Here is a 7,959-nt window from a genome sequence, read left to right as displayed (position 1 = left end):
GTGCAGCCAATTGTCTATTACATGAGTGTCTTATTCAATAGCTAGATAAAAAGTCTTTCTGCAGCCTCATGACGATAACTTAGAGGAGCAGCTACCATTTCTAGCAATAGTCCGACTTGCTCCATAAGAATCTATGCCACTAATTTCCATCTGTGTTTCTTCTGATATTTCGTTCAGATTTTTAAGTAATGTAATGCAAATTCAGATTTTTATCCTTACAAATTATCAGGTGATATGGTCCTTACTGTGCGAATATTTAGCTTCAACAATTAGAGATATAAAGGCACGCCGAATCGGCGGCCTCCCAGGGTGTCCACGTATGTTCTATTTAGTTGGTGCGTTAGATAGAAATTCCACGACTCAGATGAAGCGCATCACAACCAGTCTTCCTCCATGCATTCGGCAGTGGATAGATCAAACAAGTGGATGCATTCAATGAAGCAGATGAAAAATTAAATGGCCATGCATGCAAGGACAATGTACTTTGCGTGCCGGAGGATGCAGAGGAGTCGGTAGAGCTAGGCTCCACCATGGTCCTCTCATGTAAAATGGTGCTCCTTCCTCTTTCTCTCTCTCATGTAAATGGCAGGCGGCAGCAGCTGCTTGCTCCTCTACTCCCTCCCTCACTCTCAGCAGCGGCGCAGCAGCTTTGGCGCCGGCAGGCGGGTCCGGCGCAGCGGCCACTGGCACAGGAGGCCCCCAGCGCGGGCAAGGCCTCACTCACGCTCCCACTCACGGGTGGCCGGCGTGGTGGCCCTGGCTCGGGCGGTCCGATGCGGCGGCACAACGGCACTGGAGGCCCCCATCGTGCGCGGGCCTCGGTCGCCGGCGTCTCCCGGAAGGAGAAACCGCAGGGGATAAGAACTGGGCCTGTCCGTTTCGGCCGTTTTCAGGTGCGAGCGCTCTCCTCTCTGCATCCTTTTCCTGCTTTCGTTTTGTGAAGTTTCTTGTGTAGTGGAGCTGGGGCGGGAAATGGAGGTGTGGTGGTTGGTGCGGGAAGGCCGGATCTGACTTGCAAATAGGCGAGGAGGTGGGCAGTGAAAGCCGCTGCGAATCGAGGCCGCCATGAGCTGCACGGTGGTTCTTGCTAGGCGGCTCTGTGGGTGGGAAAAGGAGGTCCGCCGACCAGGGTGGGGAGGCCGAATCTTCTTTGCAGGTAGACACCGCCGCCCGTGGAGACTGGCGCTGCGCCTCGCCAGCACCGCGGACTGCACGGAGGTGGTGGCCGTCCTATGAGAGATACTGCCGTGCTCCTCGAGACTGGGACAGAGGCCTCACGAGGCGCCGGGCGTCGGTGGCGAGATAGGGGGGCGTAGAAAATAGATGCCATTGTAGTGATTTGTGTTTGAGTTGTATAATCTTGTGCATCTGATTGTTGCAAATGGTGCTTTGGTTGTGCCATTATTCTTTTGGAGAGGATTGTTCTGAATCGTACTTTCTTTGTTTTTTGTCATTCAATTGATTATTCTGAATCCTACTTTCTTTGTGTGTTGTCACTCAATTTTTGAAGGTGCGGTTCGTGTGGAGGGTCACCGCCTCCGCTCGCTTCGTGCTCGGCGGCATCGATGGCCGGGAGTCCCCTCCCCGCCTCCCACGCCACAAAAGTTTCATCGCCCGCAGGTGTGTGCGCGTGGGCGTCGCGTCGGTGCCTCCTCTGGCTCCACCTGTTCCATGCTCGGCGGTGTTGACCTCAGGAAGTCGCAGCTGTGCATGTGGCGTCGCTCTTTGTAGCTATGGACGTGAGGAATAAAGATCTAGCTCCAGCACGCGGCCCTGCTTCCTGGAAGATATTTTGGTTTTGGTGATGCGGGTGGCGAATGGCTCTCTGGTCACCATCGTTTCCCAGTCCCAGCAGTGGTGCAGCGGCATGGGAAGGTAGAGAGGATCAACACCTATGTGGAGGCTAGAGTGGGGCCTCAAGCAAAAGGTCTGTACTGTGCTGTGGCCCTGGATGAGTGGATGTTGCAGGCATACAAAAGTGATTTGAACACGATCTGTTGGGATAATGCGATTTGGCATGTGATCTTGCACGCCATGTGTTTGTAATCTTGGCTATGAAAGGTTAAGTAGTTCTCCGTTTACTATTTTTTTAATGTTCTATTACCCCTTAGTTTCGTGCAGGTTATGGCTGAGGTACGAAGAGAAGGCATTTGTGATTTATGGTTGCATGCATCAGGTATGATCTCCATCCCTTTCATACCAGGTGCTTCTGTTTTTGTTTAAACCAATCTTTGTTTCCATCAAACTATATGGAATCAATAAGAGCATATTTGCATGCTTGCAATAATAGGAGGAAGCCAAAGAATAAAAGGGCTAAGTGGCGGTTCATGTGCTGAAGGTGATCGCCAAGAATAGGAGATCAGTGAACGTTTCAGGAAGACTCTCTATATGCAATATAGACCTTTGGGCCGGTCCACAGGCTCGCCCCTTTGCCTATGCGTAAAAAAATCATTTTGTTGAATGCTTCAGTTCTAGGCTTTCTGTCCACCTGAGAGAGCATTAGCATCAGGCATTCGCATTACATTGGATCTTTAGCTGATACATACATCTATCACTGTTGTAGTGAATTTATGATTTCTAAGAAGGTTCAGCATTTCGGACCGTGATGGCTTCTAATATACACCTTATGCAGAGACTTGCCATCATTCTAGAATCTTTTGGCGACTATGGATTCTTACCTTCTGGTCGTGATCACATTACCCCCTATCCTTCAGGTGATGATGTTCTTCTCTTATATAGTTTGATACTCTGGATTAAAGAGAATTTGGCTCTGTTCATTCTTTGTCACCATGTATAAGTTGCTTGTATATTTTCAAGCCAGATGATTGACAATGATATGTTAAACCCAAATTGCAGTCACAGTTCATGTAACAAGATGTTCCTAGGCACACAACGTTTGTTGTTTCTTTATCGAACTTTAAATTTTACCATGACTACATAAGGCATATTAGATAATTCTATGCACTCTATAATCATGACATACATTTCCTCTTCCTCTGCGTGATATACAAACTAAATGCACTTATAGTGGCTGCCGCATGGACATTACCTCATGGATACTTGAACTTTCAGTTTGATTGTTTCAGCATTCTTCTAGAGAAAAACTGTCATAACTTTTGGCTGCTCTATTAATAATAGTCTAATGTATTACGCTCCATTAAAGGTATCTATTTTTCATCTTCACTGGTAGCTGAAATTTTAACAAATAATTTCCATGTCTTGTAGCCTGTAGGTAAAGTATGTATATGCCAATTTGAATACTTCATTTCATAGTCAATCACAGATCTCTGGATCATAGAAAGCCTTCTGTTAGCCACATCTTACCTGTTGGTAGATCTACTACATTCTGATACTCTGATTCGCTAAACTAACGTGATAGCAATTACCAAACTCTAATGATCATGTGATTAAGCATTTAAGGTGTACTGTTATATTTGTCATCTTTCTTAAATCTGTATGATTTCGTTGCATTATTCATTTATGAATCTAAACTCTTTCTGTATTTTTCTTCAAATTATGGAGTTTTTTTCCAGTCAGTTTATCTCAGACTACATTCCAAGACAAGTAGCTGTACACTGTATTTCATTATTTATATGGAATTGTCTCCTTTGAATTGTGCTGGTCCTTATTGCATATTTGTAGCTCATTGAGGCATATGCTCTATTGATATTGCTTTATCTTACGGATATATTGTGATGAGCTCCGTTTGCCAAACTTTCATTTCACTAGGCTTGCTTTTCCTATGCAGGGACGCCTTTATATATGGCTCCAGAACTGGTGAGGGAACAGCCGTATAACCACACAACAGATTTATGGTCCCTTGGTGTCATCTTGTATGTACATCTTTGCTTTCCTATCTAGACCTGGTTACTTTTGCAATCTTCTCATACTAGTACATTCTAGATGTTATTGTATCACATTCCTTTTGTGCAGTTGTAATCTTAATATACTGCTGGCCTTTGGCACATGGTTCAACTTGGTGCCATGTACTCTACTTTGTGTTTGATAATATATCTATCAAGCTAAATTTATTGTTTGGTTGACCAGGTATGAACTGTTTGTTGGACAGCCCCCTTTTTATACAAATTCGGTCTATGCACTTATCCGGCACATTGTCGAGGTTACCAGGCTTAGTTATTTTATTTGTTATCCTTGAATTTTTTAATTGTCGGAACTGATTTATATGATTTCATCGATTTGCTAGGATTCTGTAAAATATCCAGATAATATGAGCGCAAACTTTAAGAGCTTCCAGAAGGGTTTACTCAACAAGGTCATAAACTCATAACTGGCAATGCCCCCTCAAATCCATCTAATGAGTTCATTTGTGCCTTTTCTTTTCTAATGCTGTGTGGTATGTAATAGGTGCCTCAAAGTAGATTAACCTGGCCAGCATTGTTGGAGCACCCATTTGTCAAAGATGATTCAATGGGACCGGCAGCTGTAAGTATCATTAGTTACACGCTCAAGTAAATTATGGAATCCTAGTCTTTGAAGATATCAGTGCCTTGAATCCTAGAGGGTCTGAAGGTACTAGGAAAGCAGAAGAAACACAAACATCAAGGAACCAACCTTCCCCATCTGCCCCCCAAAGTAGGCAATTTAAATAGTAAACTTATATCCTTTTTCTTAGTGATTTTCCCATAAGTTCTATATCTTGAACTGATTTTAATGTTTGTCAAGTAGAACTGCTACTACCAATAGGGATAATGATTCCGATAAACCCAAAGGTAACAGAAAATTGGATGGCCCTATGCAAGCAACTCAGGACCATCATGGTTCACCAAATGGTGTTGTTCCTGAAAGCTGCTTTCCCTCAGGCAAGTTAATATCCAAATTCTGACTTCTGGTAGTATATTTGGGCAGTGGTGTTGATCATAACAGTCAGGTTTCTTCCCTGAAAGTACACAGTAGGTGATCTTTCAGAATACTTCATTGCAGAGTGTACTGCTTTGGATAAACTGGAAAAAGCCTCACAAATAGTAGAAGGTGCAAACAACATTGTTGAAGATAATGAAACACTGTCAACCATTCTCAGCCCTATCAAAATTTGGTTTACTAATGCTCCAAGTCCACCCAGGTAGATTCGTTGCTTTTCCAGTCCTTGTGAACTGTTCAGATCAGATGCTCTCATCTTCTGAAAAGTGAAAACATGAAGGAAAAATGGTCATTGCAGATTAACGTGGTTGTAATGCATGGTGTTTATCCTTTAGTGTATTGTTAAGGGTATAGTAGTCATGGGTACTAGAGTAATTCTAGAGTTTCCTCTGTATCACTATCATAGTATCATGTATGCACTCTACTAATTTTACATCAGTTCAGTAGTAATTTCTTATATAAAAAACATTTGGGCTGTATAAAGGCGTGATAACAGATATAATATGTGAATGGTCTTTATGGAGATATTCATCAGAGCTACTTGGCAAATCTGGAAGCAAAGAAATAATTTCATCTTTGACAGAGGTCATCCGTCTTTTGATTCCTGGAAAAGTTCCTTCTTTGAAGAGGCTAATCTTCAGGCACACAGATTTAGTGAGCAAATAAAGCGCCCAGAATACCTGTTGTGTATAGATGCCTTAGTATAGTTTTTTTTTATCTTGGGTTTGTTCTTTGGTGTTTTTTTTGCCTCTCTTCTGAGGCTTCTTTGTACATTCTTTGTTTTTGTTTAATATAATCTCTGCAGTGGGGGCCTCCCCAGCTGTATTTTCTGCTAAAAAAATATGTGAATGGGAACATTGCTCCACACAACTGTATAGCGTCCACTTAGCAGAAGTTTTTCTTCTGGTTTCGTCATGCCTTGTCTCTAACTTCAACCTATGCTTGCTGCAACTTTTACAGGGAATTGAATATTGATGGAGCAAATCAGACACTCAGAATTATTAAAAATTTAATTGATGCCGGGTCATGCCAATCTTATGCGGCAATTGACATAAACTTGCTTCTTGAGTTTACGAATCTCATTATCAAAACTAAGCTTTCAAATGCTTATGGACTTGTGGTGACGGTACTTTTGGCAGTAATTCTGTGTTTTATTGTTCACAATAAAAAATATTGCAACATCCAAGTAAAGTAGCAAATCAAATGAAAGCAGCGTCTCTTCTCTTTGGAAAGAGAAAATTATTTCCTACTTTATTAGGGATGTCTTGGATATAACTTGCAATGTATAACTATGTTTTTTATTGGCAGTGCCTGGCAATTGCACGGAAACTACTTGACACAAGTGATGAAGTTATTTTAAAATCTTATGACAGACATTGGTTAGCCCTGTATGAGCTTTATTCACAGGTAACGCTTTGATGCCAACTTCATGTTTTATTGTCAGTTATGTTTCCCTTTTATCTTGATTATGAGTTTTGATATACAGATCCTGGTTTCTACAGTGGATCCATCTGGGAGAATATCTCGTGAGTCAACTGCCTGCCTTGCTTTGATGTTATCTCGAGTCATCTCTGGGTTGAAGGCAAACATGTCATCTGAAGATCCGAAGCCAGTGGAAGAAAGTCTCCTCAAGATCATTGATCATGCGAGGATGTCACAACTACTTGAACTCTTGTGTGAATGTCTGATAGCTTCGGGTTCAGACACAATATCAGGTTCTACAAACATGGTACCTGCTGCTTGTGAGGCATGCAAGGCTATTTGGTACCTAGCTCATGCTGTTGACATTATGTCCATTGGTGCACACCATTTTTCATTTCCCTTAGCTAATTCATGGCGACAAATACACTCAATGCAAGAGCAAGGTTCAATGGCAGATTCAAACTCTACCAATCTGATTAACATATTTGTCAAATCATTTCTCGCCTCATGACCAATGCAGGTTGCAGTTTACCACTGCTTGCATAATGGTCTAGAATCAGCTATTCATGCTTGTCTTCAGGTAATTCTCCAATGCTATTTGACTAGAAGCCATAAGTTTTTCAACATGTTTCTTCCCCATGGTAGTATGTATCATTTTTGTAGGCCAAGTGAAATGTAAAAAAGATACAGAGTTGTGTTTATCCATTTAGTATTTGTACTGGCATGGTTTAAGTATCATTGTGTGTTCTTCTAAAACTAAACTGTAGATTTTATGGCGTTAATACCTTTTTCTAATATGCATATGCAAAGTTGTCACACTATTAATAATAGTCTACTCCACCATATCAGATCAGATATAAGCAGAACGTGGATGTTCTAAAGCCTTCTTTTTATACACAATTCAGTTTACATTCAATTTTCATGGGCGCATGCATCTTATGTCTTATCATAGTCGTATCCATCCTGGCTATTAAACATCTCTGCTTATTAAACATGCCAATAGTACTTTGGTTTTTTACTTAGCAAATTGTGTTCTTGGTATGGCTAAAGGACATTGAAGTGTTAGTATTTTTGTGGTGCAGGTTAGATTGTATGCTTCCTGCTCAGCCAGATCTGAAGTAAATAAATCTAAAAGGCATTAAGACATAACTTTTTTTTCCTTATTACACATACCAATAGTCTTTCAAGTTATTTACTTATGATATGTAAGTAGGCTAAGAAGCATTAAAATCTTAGCATTTGATGCTTACAAGGATGTTGTAGTTGTCTGCATGGAAGGCTAGAGTAGTCTGCATGGAAGCCTGGAGTACTCTACATGGAAGCCTTTTAGCTTGCTTAACTCCAGGCGGCAAGGATATTGGAGTAGTCTGCATGGAAGCCTGGCGGCCAGCAGCTTGCTTTAGCAGCCAGCCAGGCTGCTATATACCGCAGCCAGCGGCAAGGAGGGGAGCCGAACACACTAAAAAACTTAGAATTGCATGCTTCTTGCAAGGATGTTGGATTGGTCAACATGGACACCTATAAGCCAATTTCCTTAGTTGCAGAATGCTCTCTGTGATGGATGTATCAATGATTGTTTTTGGTGACAAAGGAACTATAATGTTCCTTGCATGAAGTGGTTCAACAACAATGTCGATGATATTGATCAATTGATAAGAC

General features: G+C 41.8%; 1 pseudogene; it reads left to right on the top strand.

Annotated features, from left to right (window-relative positions):
- Nucleotides 1–530: 530 nt before the first annotated feature.
- LOC136530346 (serine/threonine-protein kinase TIO-like) lies at nucleotides 531–7,442 on the top strand (annotated as a pseudogene).
- Nucleotides 7,443–7,959: the final 517 nt, after the last annotated feature.

Source organism: Miscanthus floridulus, unplaced genomic scaffold (assembly GCF_019320115.1).
Source record: "Miscanthus floridulus cultivar M001 unplaced genomic scaffold, ASM1932011v1 fs_10_2_3, whole genome shotgun sequence".
Taxonomy (NCBI): Eukaryota; Viridiplantae; Streptophyta; class Magnoliopsida; order Poales; family Poaceae; genus Miscanthus; species Miscanthus floridulus.
The sequence above is the reverse complement of the archived record's forward strand: the minus strand, read 5'-3'. Positions and strand labels throughout refer to the sequence as shown.